The 22,182-nt window shown below is 46.3% G+C and overlaps 1 long non-coding RNA gene and 1 pseudogene across 1 annotated transcript in view; both read right to left on the bottom strand.

The window, feature by feature from the left end:
- Positions 1 to 21,741, bottom strand: part of LOC135273959 (uncharacterized) — a 38,919-nt gene extending 17,178 nt beyond the window's left edge. Inside the window, exon 1 of the long non-coding RNA XR_010341707.1 lies at positions 21,656 to 21,741. This is a non-coding gene — a long non-coding RNA (uncharacterized LOC135273959). The remainder of the gene's footprint in view (positions 1 to 21,655) is intronic.
- LOC105707924 (hepatoma-derived growth factor-like) lies at positions 14,810 to 15,593 on the bottom strand (annotated as a pseudogene).
- Positions 21,742 to 22,182: the final 441 nt, after the last annotated feature.

The following is a 22,182-nucleotide window of genomic DNA, read 5'->3' as shown; positions in this document are numbered from 1 at the left end:
AAGATGTCTGTTAGAAATTGATTTAAAAATGACAATAAAATGTATTTAGGTGTAGGAGAAGCTTCTACTGAAAAATAGGTGGACAGATGGGGGTTGGGGGATTTTGTGATTATTACATAAAGCCTGTATAGAGGAGAGGAATGCACTGGGAAGGAGTATCAGAATGTGAAGTAAGACATTTCTTCTCTGCTGAGCCATTAGTTTTGAAAATAATTGTGCGCATACTATGCTTCAGGGCCTTCTGTGTTAAGAGGAGAACTTTTGTCACCTCCTCAGGGAATCCTTTCTGGATCTCTCCTGCTACTTTTGAGTTTCATCTTTTCTGAGTTCCCATTGTACTTTCCATTAGTTAATTTAATGAATTAATTATTAATTTTATTAAGATATAATTTATATACCATAGAATTCATTCTTTTAAAATGTACAATTCAGTGGCTTTCAGTGTATTCATAAAGTTATAAAATCATTACCACTATTTAATTTCAGAACGTTTTCAACATCCCCAAAATAGGCCTCATACCTAGTAGCAATCAGCTCTCAAACTTCTGTTCTCCCAGCTCCTGGCAACCCCTAACTTACTTTCTGTCTATAAATTTTCCTATCCTGGACAATTTGTATAAATGAAATAATTTGACCTGTGATCTTTTGTGTCTGGCTTCTTTCAGTGTTTGTTCATATTGCAGCATTATCAACGCTTCATTTTTTATGGCTGAATAATATTTCCTTGTGTGGATAAATTACATTTTACTTATCCATGCATCAGCTGATTGAATTTTGGGTTGTTTCCACATTTTGTCTATTGTAAATAATGTTGCTATGAATAGGTATACAAGACTTTGTGTAGAAATATGTTTTCAATTCTCTTGGGTATGTACCTAGAAGTAGAATTGCTGAGCAGATGATAACTGTATTTTTTATTTTTTGAGGAACTTTCAAATTGTTTTCCAAAATGCTGTACGATTTAACATTCTTACTAGCAATGTATAAAGTTTCCAGCACGTTCAGATCCTTGTCAACACTTATTATTATGACCTTTTTTATTTCAGCCATTCTAGTAGATATGAAATGGAATCTCATTATGGTTTTGACTTGCATTTCTCTAATAACTAACGATGCTGAGCAATTTTCATGGGCTTATTGGCCACTTGTGTAACTCTTTGGAGAAATATCTGTACAAATTGCTTTGACCATTAAAAAATTGGTTATTTGTCCTTTCACTGTTGAAATATAAGAGTTTTAAAATGTATTCTGGATACTAGTGACTTATAAGATATATAATTTCCAAATGTTTCTTCCAGTCTGTGGGCTGTTTTCATGTTCTTGAGTATTTTTTGAAGCACAAATGTTCTTAATTTTGAAAAAGTCCAGTTTAGCCATTTCTACTATGTTTGGCTTGTGCTTTTGTTATCGTATGTAAGCAACCATTGCCTAAGCCAAAGTCATTAAGGTTTATGCCTATGTTTTCTGCTAGAGTTTTATAAATTTAACTTCAGTTTTCTCACATATGTAATGCAGATAATAAAACTTTAGATCATAATATTTTAATCTTAGTATTGTTCAGAGGCTTGGATATTTTGACACATAGAAAGCTCATAATTAAAGTTTAGACTCTGATGTTTCATAAATATGAGTGTTTGTTCTTCCTGCCTTCCTAACTTCAAGGAGTTCTTTAATCACTCCCTGTTTAACTCGAGCAAGGGTTGGCAAACGCACCTGCTAACAGCAACTGATAAACAATGGTGTCTGCATCTTTCTAATGCCTGAGCTTCTACAAAGGCCTTCTTTAAACTCAGGTAGGCTGAACAACGAGGTGCTCTATCCATGGGGCTCATGCAGTAACAACACTGTGAACAGAGACCTGCTGCCTGTGGCACTGGCCAGGTGTGAAGAGAGGGACTGTGAGGCCATTTTCCTGGAGAAGTTGGGGCATTAGAACTGGGGGAAGGCAGGCAATCTCAGGACTTACCTAGAAAGAGATGCAACCCAGAGACTCCTAGAAAGCAAAGCAGAGTGCATTGAAGATTTCCAGGATGATAATCCTGGGGGTGGAGGATTATCCCCATTCATCATCTTAAACATTTGATAGGAGAAGTTATGTTAGGATTTATTTATGTTTCCTGGTGTGTGTGTGTTCTTTTTCTCAAAGAAAATGCTTTGATTTGTGTGTGTGTGTGTGTGTGTGTGTGTGTGTGTGTGTGTGTGTGTGTAGGGGGATGAAGTCTTACTTTGTTGCCCAGGCTGGAATGCAGTGACATGATCTTGGCTCACTGCAACCTCCACCTCCCAGGTTCAAGTGATTCTCCGGCCTCAGCCTCCCAAGTAGTTGGAATTACAGGCACACACCACCATTCCCGTCTAATTTTTGTATTTTTGATGGAGATGGGTTTTTATCATGTTGGCTAGGCTGGTCTTGAACTCCTGACCTCAAGTGATCTGCCTGCCTCTGCCTCCCAAAGTGCTGGGGTTACAGGTGTGAGCTACCACGCCCAGCTGAAGTGTAAGGCACCTTCTTCCAGTTGGAATTCAACCAGTGACCTAAGGATTGCTTCAGTTTTTTTTTTTTTAAGTTTGAGAACAACTGATCTAATTCAACCTATCATAAATGAAAATGCAGCCCAGAAAAATTCAGTGACTCACCCAAAGTCACACAGGACTGGAGCAGTAAAGCTGGAACTCCAAAGTAGGTGTCTTTTCTCACCAGGAGACCAAGGTTCTTTCTATCTCACCTGCTGCCTCCCTGTTAAGTCTATTCCCACAGCATCTGAAAAAGTCTTAGCATGTGCTGACTTGAGTCACAGATTATCTTTGGTTATAGACATATTGTCTCCAGGAACAGATTTATCCGATCATAGATGTTTGGATCTGCAGGGCATGGGGACTAGATTTAGGATCAAGAGGATGAATTTCAAACTCAGGCTCTGGTGGATCTGAGGTACCACGTAACCTGTGCACATCTCAGCTTTTTCATCTGAAAAATGGGATTCTAAATTCTCTTCCTGCTACCTTTCTTTCATTGTTCTGAGGATCGCTCAAACAAAAGACATGAAAAAGATGTTTAATTGTAATGTATTCATTTAGATCTTCATTTATTCCTTTAGTAGCAGAATATTGATGCTCATGGCTTTATTTGATTTAGAGAATCACTAGTTCTAACCCTGTCATCACAGGGTTTTTCTTCTGACTCCTGAGCTGTCAGGGAGAGACTGTGCTAGTGGCTGAAATTTGTTACTCTGTCCTATACCTAGAGGATGCCATGTGATGTGGGTGACTCCACCCAGGACAACTCCCTTCAGCTCTTGCTCATATTTCCAGATGCTCCCCAAACTCAAATACCTGAGGATCTAAGACACATCTTTATTTACTCTCCCCCAAGCCTGGTTTGTCTTTCTCATCTTGGTATATGGCACCTCCAAAACCCTAGGTACCATCCTTATGTACTCCCACGTCCTCAAACCTCACCTCATTTACACATGGAAATAGGAATTTTCTCTTTAGCATCCATTCTGCCCTCCCCCACTACTCAGCAACTATGTCATTTGTGTAGGAATGACTACATTCCTACCTTTATTGGTCCAAGTAAATTAAAATAATGTCACTCCCTTATCTATAGTGATTGTTTCCAGTAACTCCCATCTAAGCTAAGCTAATCAATCCATTGGCAACTGGGGATTAATGGGAGTATTAAGCCAACTATCATGTTAATTCTCCTGGAAACAGGAATTTGTTTAGAAGTCGTCCAGCTGGCCAGTTGAGGTGGCCCATGCCTGTAATCCCAGCACTTTGGGAGGCTGAGGTGGGCAGATCACAAGGTCAGGAGTTTGAGACCAGCCTGGCCAACATGGTGAAACCCCGTCTCTACTAAAAATACAAAAATTAGCTGGCATGGTGGCAGGCACTTGTAATCCCAGGTACTCGAGAGGCTGAGGCAGGAGAATTGCTTAAACCTAGGAGGCGGATGTTGCAGTGAGCTGAGATCATGCCACTGCACTCCAGCCTGAGTGACAAAGCGAGACTCCATCTTAAAAAAAAAAGTGGTGGAATCCAGCCCCAACTCAAGATTTTTTTTTTTTTATGGTTGTTGGGAATGATGCTTGCTTCCTCCTATTCCTCCTATATGTGAACAGAACCAACTCACAATCATGTATGTGTATGTTCTTGGAGCCATCTTGCAGTTATTAATAAAGTTAGCATAAGGATAAATGGACACATAGGGAGTGGGAGACAGAAAGGGTAGGCCTGAGAATCAGAAAAATAAAAGTGGAGCCCTGATCAAACCTTGCCTGAAGCCTCTACTCTTCCACTTTTCATTTGTGTGAATCTGTAAATTGCGCTTATTTTTCAAAGACAGTTAATATTTAGATTTTCTGTTACCTGAAATCAAAAGCACCCAGACTGATAAACTTACTTAAACCACCAGCAAGTCATGTAATACCTATTTTCAAAACTGTACACCAAATCTGTCCATATCTCACTGTTACCATCACCACCATCTAGTTCAAGGCAGCAGCATCTTTGGTCTGGACTTCTGGACTATTGTAAAAGTCCCTACTTCACTTTCCAGCCTCTACTGTTCAGTGTAGCCCCCAAACAGCAGCCAGAGAGATAAGTTAAAAATGGAAACCAGATCTGGTTACTTTCTTGATAAAAACCTTTCAAAGATTTTCATTTGCTCTTAAAATGAAACTCACTCTTCTCCTTCCCCGTCCCCGCCAGTCCTACTGGATGGACATGGCCCCTCCGTCTCCTGTTGCTTCTCTTTGGGCTCTCTGCCCCAGCCTCATACCTCTTCATGGTCCTTGAACAGCCATGCCCTTTCCCACTTGCTGTTCCCCCTGCCTGAAATATTTCCCTTTTGCCCTCACCTGACTGCTTTATTCTTATCCTTTAAGTCACAGCTCGAATATCACCTCCTCAGAGAGGTCTCTCCTGACCACCTCTCCCAGCTTCCCTATCTGATCCCTAGTTTATGTCCTCCAAAGTGCTTATCACAATTTGTAATGATCTCTTTTATACATTTATTTGTTTATTGTCAGTACAACGTAAGCCCCTCATGAGGACCTTGTCTGTCTTGTTTAAACTTTGTCCCTGACTTATAGGTAGGCTCATTAAATATTTGTTGAATTGTCGTTGAATGTTGAACACCCAACAGCTGCTCTGCAACAGAAAATGCCGTATGCCCCCCAGTGGCACTTTAGGCCTGGCATGGAGGTTTTCAGAGCTGAGTCCAATGATGCAACTTGAAACATTGATCTGAATCATCTGGCAGGTCAGAGACAATGAACACTCAGTCAGATGCTGGGAAGTGACAGAGGGGCAGCTAGGATCATAATCTGTTGCTTTGGCTGAACACACTGCAACTTCAGTAACATTGATTTACTTGGGAGTTTGTCAGAAATGCACCCTTGGGCTGGGCATGGTGGTTCATGCCTGTAATCCCAATACTTTGGATAGCCAGGGCAGGTGGATGATGAGGTCAGGAGACCAAGACCATCCTCGCTAACACGGTGAAACCCTGTCTCTGCTAAAAATATAAAAAATAGGTGGGCGTGGTAAAACATGCCTGTAGTCCCAGCTACTCGGGAGGCTGAGGCAAGGCAAATTGCTTGAACCTGGGAGGTGGAGGTTGCAGTGAGCTGAGATCGTGCCACTGCACTCCAGCCTGGTGACAGAGTGAGACTCCATCTCAAAAAAAAAAAAAAAAAGAAGAAATGCACCGTTGATCCCTACTCAGGCCTGCTGAAGCAGAGTCTGTGTTTAACAAGATCCCATGTGATTTGTGTGCACCTAAGAGTTTGAGACATGCTCCCTACAGCATCCTAGATTGCACTGCCTGCATTGATATTCAAAAATCCCTGTGCCCAGAGGCAGAAACCAAGCTTTCTCATTTACTGTACGACCTTAAGCAGTATTTTTAGCCTCCTATGCTTTAATGTCTCCACTAAAAACCCGGCCCTATTATGTTGTAGATGATATCATGATGATAAAATGAAAAGACTTGGGCTGAGGCTCTCCTGCTGGCCTATGGTCTTTGGAATTTGGAGGGACTAGTAAGAGAAAGATGAGAGCAAGCCATAGAACAAGAGCAAGTGAAGTGGAATGAACATCTAGAGAGAAATATATATTCATATAAAACAGCAAACAGTGGCCTCAGAGATAACTCAGAGTAAAACTCAGCTAAATCACTCTTCATGAAATACTGTTCATACCATCTCCCAAAAGGGGTGTTTCTCACTCATTGCTGCATATTAGAATCACCTGGTAGCTAAAAAAGCCCAAGCTCGCCAGCCTTTTAAACCTATTACATCAGAATCTCTGTACTAGGGACCTAGACAGCTATAACTGTAAAGCTCTCTGGTGCTTCTCAAGTTTTAAGGTGCGCACAAACCACCTCTGGGGAGTTGTTAAAATAAGGATTTGGATTAAGGAGTTCTGAGCTGGGCCCTGAGACCTGAGAGCCCAAAACATTTCTTTTTTAATTATTGTATTTTATGTATGTATGCATTATGTATGTATGTATGTGTGTATGTGTGCATTTACAGAGACAAGGTCCTGCTATGTTGCCTAGGCTGGCCTTGAGCTCTTGGACTCAAGTGATCTCCCACCTCAGCCTCCCAAAGTGCTGGGATTACAGGCATGAGCCACCATGCCCAACCCTGAGACATTTCTAACAAACTCCTAAATGAGGTTGAGGCTTCTGGTGCAGGGACAACACACTGACTCACCAGGCCCCAGGTGATTCAAATGTGCAAACACAGTTGAGAACTGTGATTTTGAGAATGTTGCGGGATTAAATGAGGGAGTAGTTGGGACACCTGTAGTGTGTAATTGCCAGTCAATTATGGTAATTTTCCTACACACCCTTTTCTTGAGTGAGAGTAGATGATGAAGTCCCCGATGGAACCTATCTAGTATCGATTGAGCTCCTACCATGTACCATGTGCTTTAAAGTATGCCACCCAAATGGGTCCATTTTTGTGGATGTGGAACAAACTCAGATATAAGAAATTTGTTCAAACTTTTTCAGACATTTGTTAAAAAATACTATTCAAAAACACTTGTGAAAGCATGGTAAAGACTTTATTCAGGACCATTGCTATAGGTGTAGGGACAGCTGCAATGGAATGTTGCATTGGGCGAGAGAGATGGACAAGTGGGAAGTAATAGCCCAGGAGCAGGGTGTGGTTTGCTGAATGGAAATTTACTAAGATGAAACATCAAGAATAAAGGGGATTCTGGCTAAACCTATCAAACAAGATTCTTGCTGAAGACAGGCCAGGGTGATCAGAGATCACCTGGGGGATGGGGCAGACTGAGAAACATGATCAGATATTGAGGGGCTGATGGTTCTTGCTAAACTAACTTAACAGGCTTCTTTGCTACAACTGGGTGTTACAAGTAAGTGCATGGATGGGTGTAGGAGAAGGTTCAAGAGCCTGACTCAAGTTTGATCAAGCAGAGAATCTTTGTCACATTGAATAAATGGTAAATCCTGGATTCATGCCCAGGCCTTTCCAACACCCAAAGCTGAGCCCTTTCCAATCTGCCTTGCTGGCTGTGATCTAGAAGGCGAAGGCAGTGCATGTGTTGGACAGCTGCAGAGGGCAGGGCAGCTGAGCTGAGGATGCTGTGCAGGGGACAATGGAGGCCATTGTGAGAGCTGCCAGGTGGAGGGAGGGAAGAGCAGGTGTGTGGTGTTGGGCCAAGGAGCAGCTTAAGAGGGGAGCAGCAAGTTACCTCAACCAAGAACAGAGGGAAGACTTAAGGATTATGTCTCTGGCTTTCATCCAGGACTTTTTGAGGCCTCGTTACCTTAGAAACACTGCTCACAATTGCCAAATGTCATTTATTATGCGTCTGCCTGAGGTGTGGGCAGCTTCTCTGGACCCTCTTGCCCCACACCCCATAGTGTTCAGTGTGCTTCCACCTATGATTGCAGCATGAGGGGTACTCATCACCACTTTTCAGATGAACAATCCCAGGTAGGAGAAATCCAGGGACTGCCCTGACTTATCAGTCAGACAAAGACAAAACCCAGACCCAGACCTCTTATAGAAATACTGTGGTGTGCGGGGCTTTGGAGGCCTCCATTTGGCTAGAAATTCAATGACTGTTCTATAGGTAGAGAAAAGGGACTGATTCCACGGGGCCATCAAAGACTCCTCTGACCAATGGGCATGACATTCTGTTTCCTTTAAGAAAGATGTGGAATCATGTCATCATTTGAGGTAGAAACAGCTAAGCATCAGGCTTCTGTACCATAAGCAGGCAAAGGAAAGCGTGTCATAAATCCTTCAGGAATCAATTATCGACCCAAGCAGTCTTGCCAGGAGACCCCTAGCTCCGCATAGAGGCACTACCATCAGGACTGGCGGCTCAGGATGCATCGATCATTGAGCGGGCACTGCCACCTCGTGGTACCTGCTGAGCACTGCTCCACCCTCACGTTCTGTGGGCCCCAGTGAGCGTTTGTGCATGTCAGATCTCTGCTTTTCCCTCCTTCTCTTTTCTTTTATCTTAGATGACAGGACAGATAGTAGTGACATTTACATAGATAGGAAACACAAGAAGAGAGGCAGTTGTGGTGGGAAGGAGAGTGAGCTTGTATTTGAGAGAATTGGACTGGGGTATCCCTGACAAGGGGAACAGCAGAAATTCTATTAATTTTGTGGCAAAAAGAAAGATATGAATAAATTAGACCAACCTCTTTGCTGATGAATTTGTTTATTTATTTATTTTGACGCGGTGTCTCCCTCTGTCACCAGGCTGGAGTGCAATGGCACAATCTTGGCTCACAGCAACCTCCGCCTCCCGGGTGCAAGCAATTCTCCTGCCTCAGACTCCTAAGTAGCTATGATTACAGGCATATGCCACCACACCCAGCTAATTTTTGTATTTTTAGTAGAGACTGGGTTTCACCATGTTAGCCAGAGTGGCCTCTATCTCTTGACCTTGTGATCTGCCTGCCTCAGCCTCCCAAAGTGCTGGGATTACAGGTGTAAGCCACCATGCCCGGCTGCCAATGAATTTATTTATCCATGTAGAAAATTTGCAGAATTCCTTTTCCCTTTAAGAGGAAATATAGGCTGGGCACGGTGGCTCATGCCTGTAATCCCAGCACTTTGGGAGGCTGAGGCAGGCCTCTAAAGTCAAGAGCTCGAGACCAGCCTGACCAATATGAAGAAACCTGGTCTCTACTAAAAATACCAAATTAGCCAGGCTTGGTGGCAGATGCCTGTAATCTCAGTTAGTCAGGAAGCTGAGGCAGGAGAATCACTTGAACCTGAGAGACAGAGGTTGCAGTGAGCTGAGATTGTACCATTGCTCTCCAGTCTGGGCAACAAGAGTCTCAGTCTCAAAAAAAAAAAGGTGTGGTGGGGGGAGGAATACAGATACTGTATAGTTCAGGTGATATCTAATTGGTATCTACTTTTTTACTAGCCAATCAAATGCACAGCCCTTTCCTCCCCAGGAAAATTGTGCCAGTGAAGGTCTGGGGAAGGGGCCAGTCCTTTACCTTGGTTACAACTTGCTACTTTATTTGTGATGTCAAGTCCATTTGGCAATGGGAAGAGCCATCTTTCCCAGAGAGAAGATGAGGTGGGTGATAATATTCTACTGTCCTTACATTTCTTTGCAAAATAAATATATTCTAGAATCAATGGATCTTAGAGTGGGAGGAATCTTAGAAGCCAAATTTGATGACTTTTTTTTTTTTTTTTTTGAGACGGAGTTTCGCTCTTGTTACCCAGGCTGGAGTGCAATGGCGCGATCTCGGCTCACCGCAACCTCCGCCTCCTGGGTTCAGACAATTCTCCTGCCTCAGCCTCCTGAGTAGCTGGGATTACAGGCACACGCCACCATGCCCAGCTAATTTTTTTGTATTAGTAGAGACGGGGGTTTCACCATGATGACCAGGATGGTCTCGATCTCTTGACCTCGTGATCCACCCGCCTCGGCCTCCCAAAGTGCTGGGATTACAGGCTTGAGCCACCGCGCCCGGCCTTGATGACTTTTAAATTGGGTTTTGTACAACCCTGGGGTTCTGCAGAAGTGGCACTGGGTGTTCTGGGGCTGGGGGTACCAGCTGGGCTGTTGGTCCCCTCCACTATCATCTGCTTCAATGATGAGCTTTGATGTAACATTGTATTAGTTTGTTAAAGCTGCCATAACAAAATACATAGACTGGGTGGCTCAAGCAACAGAAATTTATTTCGCACATTTCTGGAGGCTGGAAGTCTGAAATCAAGGTGCGGGCAGTGTTGGTGTCTGGTGAGGGCTCTCTCCTTGGGCTGGGCCAACTTTTCACAGTAAGCTCACATGGTCTTTCCTGGAGGTTTGCATGGGGTGGGGGAAGAGAGAGCTCAGGCTCTCTGGTGTCTCTTCTCATAAGGACACAATATTATGGGATCAGGTCTCCACTGTTATGACCTCATTTAACTGTATTTCCAATACAGCCACACTTGGCGTTAGGGTTTCAACATAGGAATTTCAGGGGACACAAACATTCAGTCCACCACAAGCATCTAGTTTGGAGAAAAAAATTTCGATAGTGTTTGAGAACCTTCTCCTGTGTCAGAGCCCCCGGGGACTGAGATGATGGAGGGGATGGACCAGAGTGGGTCTTGACTCCCAAGGCTACCCGACGAGGGGACAGCAGGGCCTGGTCACACCACAGGAGTGCATGTTATGGGGCCTTCCTCTGTGGATTGCAGTTTAGGGAAAACTCTTCTTAGAAATAATGGTGGTTTGCGGCCAGGTGTGGTGGCTCACGCCTGTAATCCTAGCACTTTGGGAGGCCGAGGTGGGTGGATCACTTGAGGTCAGGAGTTCAAGACCAGCCTGGCCATCGTGGTGAAACCCCATCTTTAAAAAACAAAAAAATAAAATAAAATACAATAAAAATAAACAGAGGAATGATTTTTTTTTAAAAAAAGAAATAATGGTGGTTTGCTTACAGAGGACTATGTGGTTTTAAAAAGAGAGAGAGAGAAAGAAAAGAAAAAAGAAAAAAAAAGGTGGTTTCCAAGTCAAATAGAAATTTTAAAAAATCTAGAATGGGGCTAAAATTGGCTATGCATTGAAAGTCAGTAGGGGATAATTCTCTTGAAATACAATTAAACCAAGTACACAATGAAGCACAGAGTGCACGCTTAATTTATCTAGAGGCTGGGATAAGCATTTGGTTTTGTGATAAGGACTTGCAGAGATTTTAAAGGAATCTTCTGGGCTGTCTTGATAACACTTATTATTATACCTGATTCCACTTACTTGGACACAGCTGTACTGTAATTGCTACCTTTGATTTCCTAGCTATTGTTAACACCCGTATTTTACTCACAAATGTAACAGATAAAGAGACAGTGGACGTTTTCCAACAGTATCTGGAAAGGATCTTGGCACTGCGTCATCACATCAAGCACATGTCTGACACACAGCAGCTGTTCGGTAGATACGTATTGGATGGATATGTGAATATGTCAGAACCAAGTAACACAGACAGGGATTCAAGGGGTGAAATGGATGCTGGCTTACAAATGAGGAAGTGATTGCTAGAGGTGGCATTTTCTGGTGCTTGGTGCTTGCTGGTTCTGGACGTCCACCTGCCTCCTGGTGGCCCCTTCCAAGTCCCGTCTGTGGGTCTGTATCAGTGTGTTCTTTAGTGCAGAGTGTGGCCAGAGGCCAGGGCAAGGGAAGGTTGCACAGATTCTCCGGGCCTCCGATGAAGATGCTCTGAGCCTTTGTACTCTGCAGATGAGGCTCTGGCACCGTCTCTGCTGTTTTCACACTTATTTTTTCCTTCCTGACTTCTCCAGACTCGGTCTTCACACCTTGCTCTTGTTCCCCTTTCCACATGTGGCCACAGTTCTCCAGGGCTGCACGGAACTTGGAGACAGCATTGTGGTGTCTGTGATGACTAACGTGGGCACCTTGTTGGTGTGTCCCCCTAAAACTCACTGTGTCTGCAGGGGGTGGCATTAATGGGACACAAGTGAATGGAGAAAGAAGACCTAGGGATGCCCAAGAAAGGGTGAACAGTTGCTCCAGAGGAGCCTGGGAGGGAGGCAGGAGAGGAAGGCTAGTAGGACATTCAGCAAACTCAGACTGATGGGGCTTATCTATTTCTCCCCTCCGCTCTGTGGGACGGAGCTTGCTTTCTCCTGCCTCCATGGCCCTGGCTCATCTGCGCCTTTTCATCAGACTTCCTCCGTCACCTTGCCCACCATCTCCATTTCCCTGCAGGGCCCTGGGTCTCACTCAGGACCCTGCACTCGCCACGTCTGCTCCCAAAGTGCTGACTCTGTAGGAACTGCTGATATGCATTCAGGGACTTCTGCATATATACATAATGGGGACTCCTGAATTAGTGTCACAAACCCAGAGGCCCATGGGCTCTGCGGGGAACACACAACTACAGCCAGGGATAAAACACTGAAGGAGGTAGAAGTAACATTTTTATTTACATGTTTCTATGATTCCAAAAGTGTTAAATACTCATTGTAGAAAATCAGCAGAGAGCTTGAGGGCTGTGAATCCATCACCCTGGGGATTCGGCAGAGCAAAGCAAGACTGAGAAGGATTTAGGACTTTGAGGGCTGTGGTCTAACTTCTGCCAGGCCAAGTGCCAGGGATGAGCAGACTTTGATTCCTATCCAAGCTCAGTGACTGTGCCAAAGGTCCACCTTGACTTCAGACAGGATTCAGCCACTCCCTTTGTCCTCTTTTCCGAGGCAGCTGAGTTGCTTAAAAGAAGGCAGGGGTGCAGGGGAGGCTGTGGGGCGGGTGGGAAGGAGGACAGAGGAAAGGCCCTGCACGCAGTGTCTGTTGACAGGGCACAAAGATCCTAAACGTGCTTGGGAACATGGGCAGAAAAGCCCGAAGGTGATGAGTCTCTCCAAGCCCACCCCGTGAACAGGAATTTGGGGTGTGGGCAGACGTGGATTTCTGAAGTGAGTAGCTTCTGGCGGCACTGTGGTCATACCCCACCAGGTGCTGCTTCAGCCCTTCCCATCTCCTGCCAACCCAGGCCAGGGTGGCCATGCCCAAGCCCACCTTTCCCTCCTCCAGGAAGCCTTGGGAATGCAGGGCTTGAGCTTAAGCCATCCCTGAAAGCAGCCTGGCCAAACTGCCTTCCTCCCTGCCTCTCCTCTGGGCACAGGTGAGGATGCTGAAGTGTTTGGCCTTGTCTCCTTCTCTTGGGGACCCAGGATGGCTCTAGTCACAAATCCAGAGGCCCACAGAATCCACAGGGAACACAGGCACTGCAGCTGACAGAAGAGCACATGTCCTGGGCAAAGGTCCAAGCTGCCCTGAGCCCTGCAAACTGAAACCTTGTAGGAAGGCAGCCTGGTAAGGCCTCATCTTCTGACCTCTGGATTTAAACAAATCGTCCTGATTTTTCAACTTTGGCAATGAACCTCAAAACATTTTAAAGCAATGTGCAGGCCAAGCCCCACATTACCAGAGGCTGTCTTTGACTGGCTTATGCTGGTGGCTGACACTCTATGAGCACTTGCCATGCCAGGGAATGTTCGGGTCCTTTCTTTTTCTTTTTTTTCTTTTTTTTTTTTTTTAGTAATCAACGGGTTTTATTTTCCTAGAACTGAAATCATCTACGGTTCTCAGAGCTAAACTTCCAAAGCAACAGTCAGCAATTTTTCATCAGAGCCCAAGGAAGAGGGGTCAGGGTAAAAGAGACAAGAGACTGAAAAGAGGCACAGAGAGATCATTGAGGGGGGGCACTTACGTCCGTCTGTCCTCTCAGTGGATTACAAATCGGATCTGGTGACAACACTGAGGGGACCAGGTCAAGGTATGTGGATTAGAAATGACACTGGAAGGAACACCAAAGCCCCAGCTACAAAAAGAAAGTCATCAAGCTCCAAATAGAAGAGGAGCCTCCCGGTGCACCTCAGAAATGGGGGCAATGATGGGGAAGGAAGGAGCAGAATGGGGAGCACACAAAAGGTTAGGGGTCTTTAAAATTTTTTTTTGTAATTTTCTTTTATTAAAAACATTTCCTAAGAGATGTGAGTTTTCCTTTATGTCTGGGTGATACATATGACTATAAGCTGGCCTTGAGCACTGTAAAAGGGCAGCTAGGGGTCTTCCCAAGTATCCCATTTCTGGCTTCAGAGATCTAAAGGGGGATAGATGCTCAACACTCCCACCCAAATGGGTAAAGTCAGCCCTTCAGGTCTCAGGTCCTTGGCCCAAATAACTTGGAAGCCCCAAAATCTTTTGATGATTAACTACAACTCCCAGAACTCTTGGGTCAACAAAAGGAAAAATGGGTGTTGTCAACCATCAAGGATTTATGGAAGGGAGTCTCTTCCCTACAAGCTGTCCCACTTTCCCTGAATCTAGGCAGCTGAGTTAACAGCTGTAGCAGGGGACAGGAGCTCAGGAAGATGCCACGCTCCTGTGCTGCCCCCACCCCCCATTTGAGGATTGCCCCTCCTAGGCCCCACAAGCCCACCCTGCTGTTTATGCTCCATCTTTTCCATTCCTACCCAGAGGTCCAGAATGCCTAGGAGAGTGGAAGAAGGTTGTCAGGAGGTGGGAACGGTTGGCCCAGGCCCCAGCAAAAGCCTGGAAAATAGCTCCAAGTGGAAGCAACACAGTGGCCTCATCTCATCCCAGGGAGCAGAAGACATGGCTCTGACTCAGATCACAGGAGCATGGAGACCTAGAGTTGAGGGCCAGGTGGCCTGCTCCGTCCAGGTCAATCTCCCCGGGCTAGGCTTGGAGTGGGAAAAGTAAGTGGAAGAGGAGAGCAGGCTGGGGTGGAAAAGGGGTTCCCAGTTTGCAGGCCATGGCCAGTTTCCCCAGTGGCACCTAGACAGCAGCAGGAACGGGTGGGAGCTCCTCTTGAAACAGGCTTTCATGATCTCTGACGCCTGGGGCTCAGCATCTTCCTTGGCAGCCTCTTCCTCTTCTTCCTCCTCTTCTTCCTCTTGGGGAGGCCCCCGGCCAGAGCCGGGCTCAGAGGGGGTGCTATTTTTTTCCACCTCCACAGGAAAGGGCCTCCCACCCTCCAAGGGGGCTGCCTCCTTCTCCTCCCCTTCAGGGTTTTCTGCCTCCTTGGGACGTTTAGGAGAGTCCTCCAGCAGGTCCTCCGCTCTCCTCTTCAGCGCTCCCTTCTCGTTCTTCTCCTTGGCTGGCTCGTCGATGACCAGCTTCCCTTCCTCGTCGCTGCTGCCCTCTGCATTCCCCTTCTTATCGCCGTCGCCCTCTGTGGCTTCAGGATCAGGTTCAAGCTCTTCCACGCAGCTCTTTTTCTGGGAGGACTGATAGCCAGAAGCCTTGACGGTAGGGTTGTTCTCGATCTTCCACAGCCCCTCGCTGAACCCTTTCCTCTTGTTGGGCTTGCCAAACTTCTCCTTGGATTCCTCGTAAGGGAAGAGGTCTTTGGGGCCCAGGAATGCCGTCTCGCGGGTTCCGAAAAAAAAAAAGACTTGGTATTTGTTGGCTGTTGATTTCACGGCAGCTTCGGGCATCTCGACAATCCGGGCCGGCCAGTGTGGGTAATCCTTCATCTTGGCGAACACCAGGTCCCCGCATTTGTACTCCTTCTGCCGGTTGGATCGCGACATGGCGGGGCTCCGGGCGCCCCGGGCTCCGCGCCGGGCCGGGAAGCGCGAGCCCAAGTTTGCGCGTCTGTTCGGGTCCTTTCTATGCAGTCAAGTTGCCACTGCCATCATCTTGCCTCCCAACTTGGGAAATGATGCACAGGCAGAAGTGACGGGCAGCAGATCACAATTTAATTGGTGGTGTTTGAACGCTGGCAGCCTAGCTTGAGCTCCCACAAGCAAACCCCGAGGCTTTGACCCGTTTCTATGTAAGACTGAGTCCCTGGAGAGTGTGGCCAAGATTTAACAAGCAGCTCTGTCTTAACGAGTATTTTCTATGTGCTCAGTGAGTACATGTTACCTTCGAGCTTCAAAACAACCCGTGAAGTCCATTTAACATCCTTATGTCAAGGGCTAGAAGGTTTAGAAGGAGTGATGTTAGGACGCCCTGTTCAATAAATGGTGCTGGCAAAATTGGATTGCCATATGCAGAAGAATGAGACTGGACCCATATCTCTCACCATATATAAAAATCAACTTAAGACGAGGCACGGTGGTTCATGCCTGTAATCCCAGCACTTTGGGAGGCAGGTGGATCACCCGAGGTCAGGAGTTCGAGATCAGCATGTCCAACATGGGGAAACCCTGTCTCTACTTAAAAAAAAAAAAAAAAAAAAAGCCAGGCTTGGTGGTATGTGCCTGCAATCCCAGCTACTCAGGAGGCTGAGGCATAAGAACTGCTTGAACCTGGGAGGCGAAGGTTTCAGTGAGCTATGATGGCGCCTTAAATGTAAGAACTGACACTATAAAAATCTTAGAAGAAAATTTAGGAAAAACTCTTCTGGGCATTGGTCTAGGCAAAGAATTTACTACAAAAACCTCAAAAGCACAAGCAACCAAACCAAAAAAAGACAAATGGGACTTAATTAAACTACAAAAGTTTCTTCACAGCAAAATAAACCATCAACAGAATGAACAGATAACCTGCAGAACAGGAGAAAATGTTTCCAAACTATGTTGTCCAGTAGGGGACTATTATCCAGAATATATAAGAAACTCAACTCAACAAAAAAGTCCAAATAACAGCATTAAAAAGTGGGCAAAACAGGAATCGACACGTTTTTCAAAAAGACATATGGGTGGCTAAGAAGCATTTGAAAAAATGCTCAACATCACTAGTCATTAGAGAAATGGAAGTTAAAACCACAATGAGATCTTATCTCACACCAGTGAGAATGGCTATTATTAAAAAGTCAAAAAGTAACAGATATTGGTGAGGATGCTGAGAAAAGGGAACGCCTGTGCACTGTTGATTAGACTGTAAATTAGTACAACCCCTGTGGAAAGCAGTAGGGTGATTTCTCCACACTGTCTTAAGAATGGAGCTACCATTTGACTTAGCGGTCCCACTACTGGTATCTACCCAAAGGAAAAGAAGTCAGTATACCAAAAAGAAACCTGCCCTTGTATGTTTATCACAGCACTGTTCACAGTAGCAAAGATATGGAATCAACCCATCAGCAGATGACTGGATAAAGAAAATGTTATATTTAGGCCAGGCGCGGTGGCTCACGCCTGTAATCCCAGCACTTTGTGAGGCCGAGGTGGGTGGATCACGAGGTCAAGAGATCGAGACCATCCTGGTCAACATGGTGAAACCCCATCTCTACTAAAAATACAAAAAATTAGCTGGGCATAGTGGCACGTGCCTGTAGTCCCAGCTACTCAGGAGTCTGAGGCAGGAGAATTGCCTGAACCCAGGAGGCGGAGGTTGCGGTGAGCCGAGATCGCGCCATTGCACTCCAGCCTGGGTAACAAGAGCGAAACTCCATCTCAAAAAAAAAAAAAAAAAAGAAAGAAAGAAAATGTTATATTTATATATAATTCAAAATACCACATGTTCTCACTTGTAAGTGGGAGCTTAATAATATGTACACATGGACATGGAGTTAGTAGATATTGGAGGCTCCGAAGGGTGACAAGGTGGGAGGGGGTGAAAGATGTATATTATTAGGGTGAAGGATACACTGAAAGCCCAGACTTCACCAGTAGGCAATCTATCCATGTAACAAAACTGCCCTGTACTCCCTTAAGTTTATTATTATTTTTAAAAAGGGGTGACTTTCCTGAGGCCTCTCAGCTTTGGGTGTACAGGGCTATGACCGACACTCAGGTCCATCTGGATCTTTCTGTGCAGCCTGGTGTCTTTCTGAATCCTTGTGTCCAGCCTAGGGCCAGGCTCCAGGGGGCCACTGAGGACGGTGGGAGAATGTCTGGGCTTGGCCGCTGAGGCTGCTGGGCAGGACTTCTCGGGCAGCCTCCTGGCCTGGGGCTCAGTCCATGGTGGCAGCCTCACTTGGCTCGGTCCTTCTCGCTCTTCTGCGGTGAGAGGCACTGCCAGATTCCCCTGCAGACCATCTCATTGCCCAGGGCATAATTGATGGCGTTGATCGTGGGCACCATTTTGGCAATGAGGGCGGGCACCTGTTGTGGCAGAAAAATCCAGGAAAGAAGCTTCAAAGCCACTGCTCCTCTTCTGGTCCCACCTGGTGACCCCAGTCACCCTCCCCCTGCAGCTGCCAATCCTTAGGTTCTGCAGGCTTGGAGCCCTCCCTGACTAGCTGGCGGAGATGCAGGGCTCACGGAGCCCCATGCAGCCACACTCCTGTCCAGGCCCACCTGCTCCCCACCTGGGCACCAGTCTCAACCCCTGTTCACAGAGTCTTTATGTGCACCATCTGGCTGGCTGTCCCTGTCATCTCATATGAGATTTGGGCAATGTCAAACAGCAGCCTGGTCTAACTCAGGAACGAGGTGGGGGATTAGGGGGTGAACTAATGCTCTATGCATTGTGAGTATCCAAAGGAAGAAACAGAGAGGAAGAGACTGACACAGAGGCCATAAATCCAGAAAGAGACATGAGGTGAGACAGACACAAAGACGAGGAGGGTCTAGTTCTGGGTTCGAGAAGTATCTATACCATCTGCAGTTTGGGGGAGATGGAAGTCACGTCTGCGATGACTGCATATAGATACAGGATGGCATAGGGGCCCCAGCCGAGCAGCAGCGTCCTGGCTGGCAGAGTGGTGTTCACCTGGGGAGAAATTGTCACAGGAAACATCAGCTTGCTGCAGGCAGCCCACAGCCCTGTGTGGCTGAGAAAACTAGGTCAGCGCTCAGCCAGGCTGGGCTTCAGGAGGGGGCTAAGTCTGCAGGGAAACTTGAGACCAGAGGAGCTCTCTGTTGTTTAAGGCTGTGTGACCTTAAGCCTTTTATTTAAACTTGCCTGACCTCAGCTACTGCATCTGCAAAATGGCCTGATAATACCTGACATGGCTGGAGGCTGAGACTGGGGTGGATATGAGCTTCCTCCTGGGTCAGTACTCTTTGTTTGTTTGTCAAATACAGACAGGGTCTCACTATGTCACCCAGGCTGGTCTTGGACTCCTGGGCTCAAGGGCTCCTCTGGCCTCAGCCTCCCCACTGCTGTGATTACAGGCATGAGCCACTGTGCCTGGCCCAGGTCTGTGCTCTTTAAGAGGAATCCTGGGCTCTGTGACTACGTGTATAAGGAGCTCCAGGCTGAGCTGCCCTCAGGCCTCAGTCCTAGAACCAACTCACCATCCGCAGCTACAGCCACCTGGCGAGACCACCCAGTCTCGGCTCCCAACGTGAAATATAACCAGTGGGGAAGGAGCTTGTCCAGAGAGAGGGAGATGCTGAGGTGCCGCCTGGGGCCACGAGGGGGGCGAAAGACTCAAGCTTAACTTTGGCGGGAGCTGCCAGGTTCCTGCCCCGCACTGACACGCGGATGTGCAAATTCTGACGCTAAAGTTCGTGGCCGTTTTCTCCCAAAATGACTTTTTTAACGAAGAGGATCATTAAGTTGGAAGAGAAGATATTTTCTTCTATCTTGGATTTTTAAAATATGTTGACCAAGAGACCTTTTTTTTCCTCTTAATTGTACCTTATTTGGGGAAAAAAACAAACAAAAAACAAGGGAGCTCAGCACTGTCGGGCACTCCCGGGGGCCGAGGCCGAGAGACGTGGACTCCCCTGGGGAGGCTGCTCCATCCCGGGAAGCCGCTCGGCTCGGGATGGTGTCCCAGCGTCTGACCTTGGTGATACCACCAGAGATAATGGTTTAAAGTCAACCCAGGCCGGGCGCGGTGGCTCACGCCTATAATCCCAGCACTTTGGGAGGCCAAGGCGGGTGGATCACGAGGTCAAGAGGTCGAGACCATCCTGGTCAACAAGGTGAAACCCCGTCTCTACTAAAAATACAAAAATTAGCTGGGCATGGCGGCGCGCGCCTGTAGTCCCAGCTACTCGTGAGGCTGAGGTAGGAAAATTGCTTGAACTCACGAGGCAGAGGTTGCGGTGAGCCAGGATTGCGCCATTGCACTCTAGTCTGGGTAACAAGAGCGAAACTCCATCTCAAAAATAAAAAATAAAATAAAAATAAAAAATAAAGTCAACCCAGAAAAATTAGGAGATCATGGTGGTAGCCTTGTCTCCTGGCTAAGCCTCCAATAAATGTGGACTTTGCACCTCCAGACAGGGCTTTGGGGTGGGCATCGTGGAGGATAGCCTGGAGCTGGCACCTATGCCAGTGACCAGCTGGGAGCCAGGGGAACGGATTCTGGTCCCAGCAAAGCCCTTGCTCTCCTTCTGTGACCTCTGGGTTCAATTAAAATAGATTTGCACAGTCCCTTTCCAATTCACAATATATAAATAAAGTGGCAGATGCAGTGACTTAAAAAGAGAGTGTTTCTTTTATGTGCTGTGTTTGACTACATGGGTGGTGGAGTCTGAGACCTAGGTTTGAATCCATGTGTGTGGCTTTTGGTGAGTTGCTTAGTTAACCTCCTTCTCAGCCTCAAATTTTTAGTCGTGACACGGGGATAAGAAAACCTCCTTCTGGCCAGGGGCAGTAGCTCAAGCCTGTAATTCCAGCACTTTGGGAGGCTGAGTAGGGTGGATCACCTGAGGTCAGGAGTTTGAGGTCAGGCTGACCAACATGGTGAAACCCTGTCTCTACTAAAAATACAAAACAAAGCAAGGCATGGTGGCAGGTGCCTGTAATCCCAGGTACTCGGGAGGCTGAGGCAGGAGAATCACTTGAACCCAGGAGGCAGAAGTTGCAGTGAGCCGAGATTGTGCCACTGTACTGTACTCCAGCCTGGGCAACAGAACAAGACTCCTTTTCAACAAAAACCCAACAAACATAATTCACAGATCCTACAATTCACCCATTCACAGTGTACAATTCAGGGTTTTTAGTGTGTCCACAAGGTTGTGCAACCATCACCGCTATCTAATTCCTGAACATTTCCCATATCCCCCAAAGAAACCTCAAACCCAATTAGCTGTCACTCCTCATCTCTCCAAATCCCCCGCTCCTGGTAACCACAAATCCACTTCCTGTCTCTGTGGATGCACCTGTCCTGGACATTCATAGGGATGGGATCATACACTGTGCAGCCTGTGTCTGGCGTCTGTCACTGAGCTTGATATCCTCAAGATGCATTCCCGCTGGGGCTTGTGGTTTTTTTTTTTTTTTGAGATGGAGTTTCCCTCTTGTTGCTCCTTCTCCCTCGAGGCTGTAAAGTCTGAGCTTGAGCTCAGACTGCTGTGCTGGCTGGGAGAATTTGAAGCCAGGGGATCTTAGCTTGCTGATTTTCATGGGGGTGGGAACTGCTGAGCCAGATCTCTTGGCTCCCTGGCTTCAGAGCCCTGTTTCTCACAGGAATGAGTAGTTCTGTCTCACTGGCATTCCAGACACCACTGGCGTCTGCTGTGGCTAACCAGCTGCCCAGTTTTGTGCTGGAAACCCGGGGTACTGGTGTGGTAGGCACCGGAGGAAATCTCCTCGTCTGTGGGTTGTGAAGATTGTGGGAAAAGCACAGTATTTGTATCAGAGTGCTGGAGTGTCCGAAAAGTCCCTAATGGCTTCCCTTGGCAAGGAGAGGGAGTTCTCTGGCCCCTTGCACTTCCCTGGTGAGGTGACGCTTTACCCTGCTTTAGTTTGCACTCCTTGGGCTACACCCACTGTCTTGCCAGTCCCAATGAGATGAACCTGTAACCTCAGTTGGAAATGTTGAGATCACTCACCTTCTGCATCGCTCTTGCTGGGAACTGCGGACCGGAGCTGTTCCTATTTGGCCATCTTGGCAGAAGTCCCCCTCAATTACATTTTTAATATGCTGAAAGGAACTATCAGTTTAGTTCTGGCATTTGAGATAACATTTTACATGCATAATAAAAATGATATATTAAAATCAATTATTTTTACCCCATAATCCATGAGAACCATGATTCTTTCCTGGCCAGGCTAAGTAGCCATGTCCTGTAGATTCTCATGGCAAAATATACCATTTCATAATCAGAAAATCAAGGCCTTTTTAGTGTGTGATGGTCACTTACAGAGTGAAGAACATGAATTAGAGGGTATGAGCTGAATATCTGTTGGTAGTGAAGGAAAAAAATAGTAAAATTATTATTGATGTTACTTTATTTGTACTGTCTGTTTCTAATATATGGCTTATGACCTAGAAAATATAGCAACAAAATTATGTAAGGATAGTAAATAAAACATTGTACACATATTATT

Source organism: Aotus nancymaae, unplaced genomic scaffold (genome assembly GCF_030222135.1).
Source record: "Aotus nancymaae isolate 86718 unplaced genomic scaffold, 86718_ANA_hifiasm-v0.15.2.pri h1tg000010l, whole genome shotgun sequence".
Classification (NCBI taxonomy): Eukaryota; Metazoa; Chordata; class Mammalia; order Primates; family Aotidae; genus Aotus; species Aotus nancymaae.
This window is presented reverse-complemented; position numbering and strand designations above follow the sequence as displayed.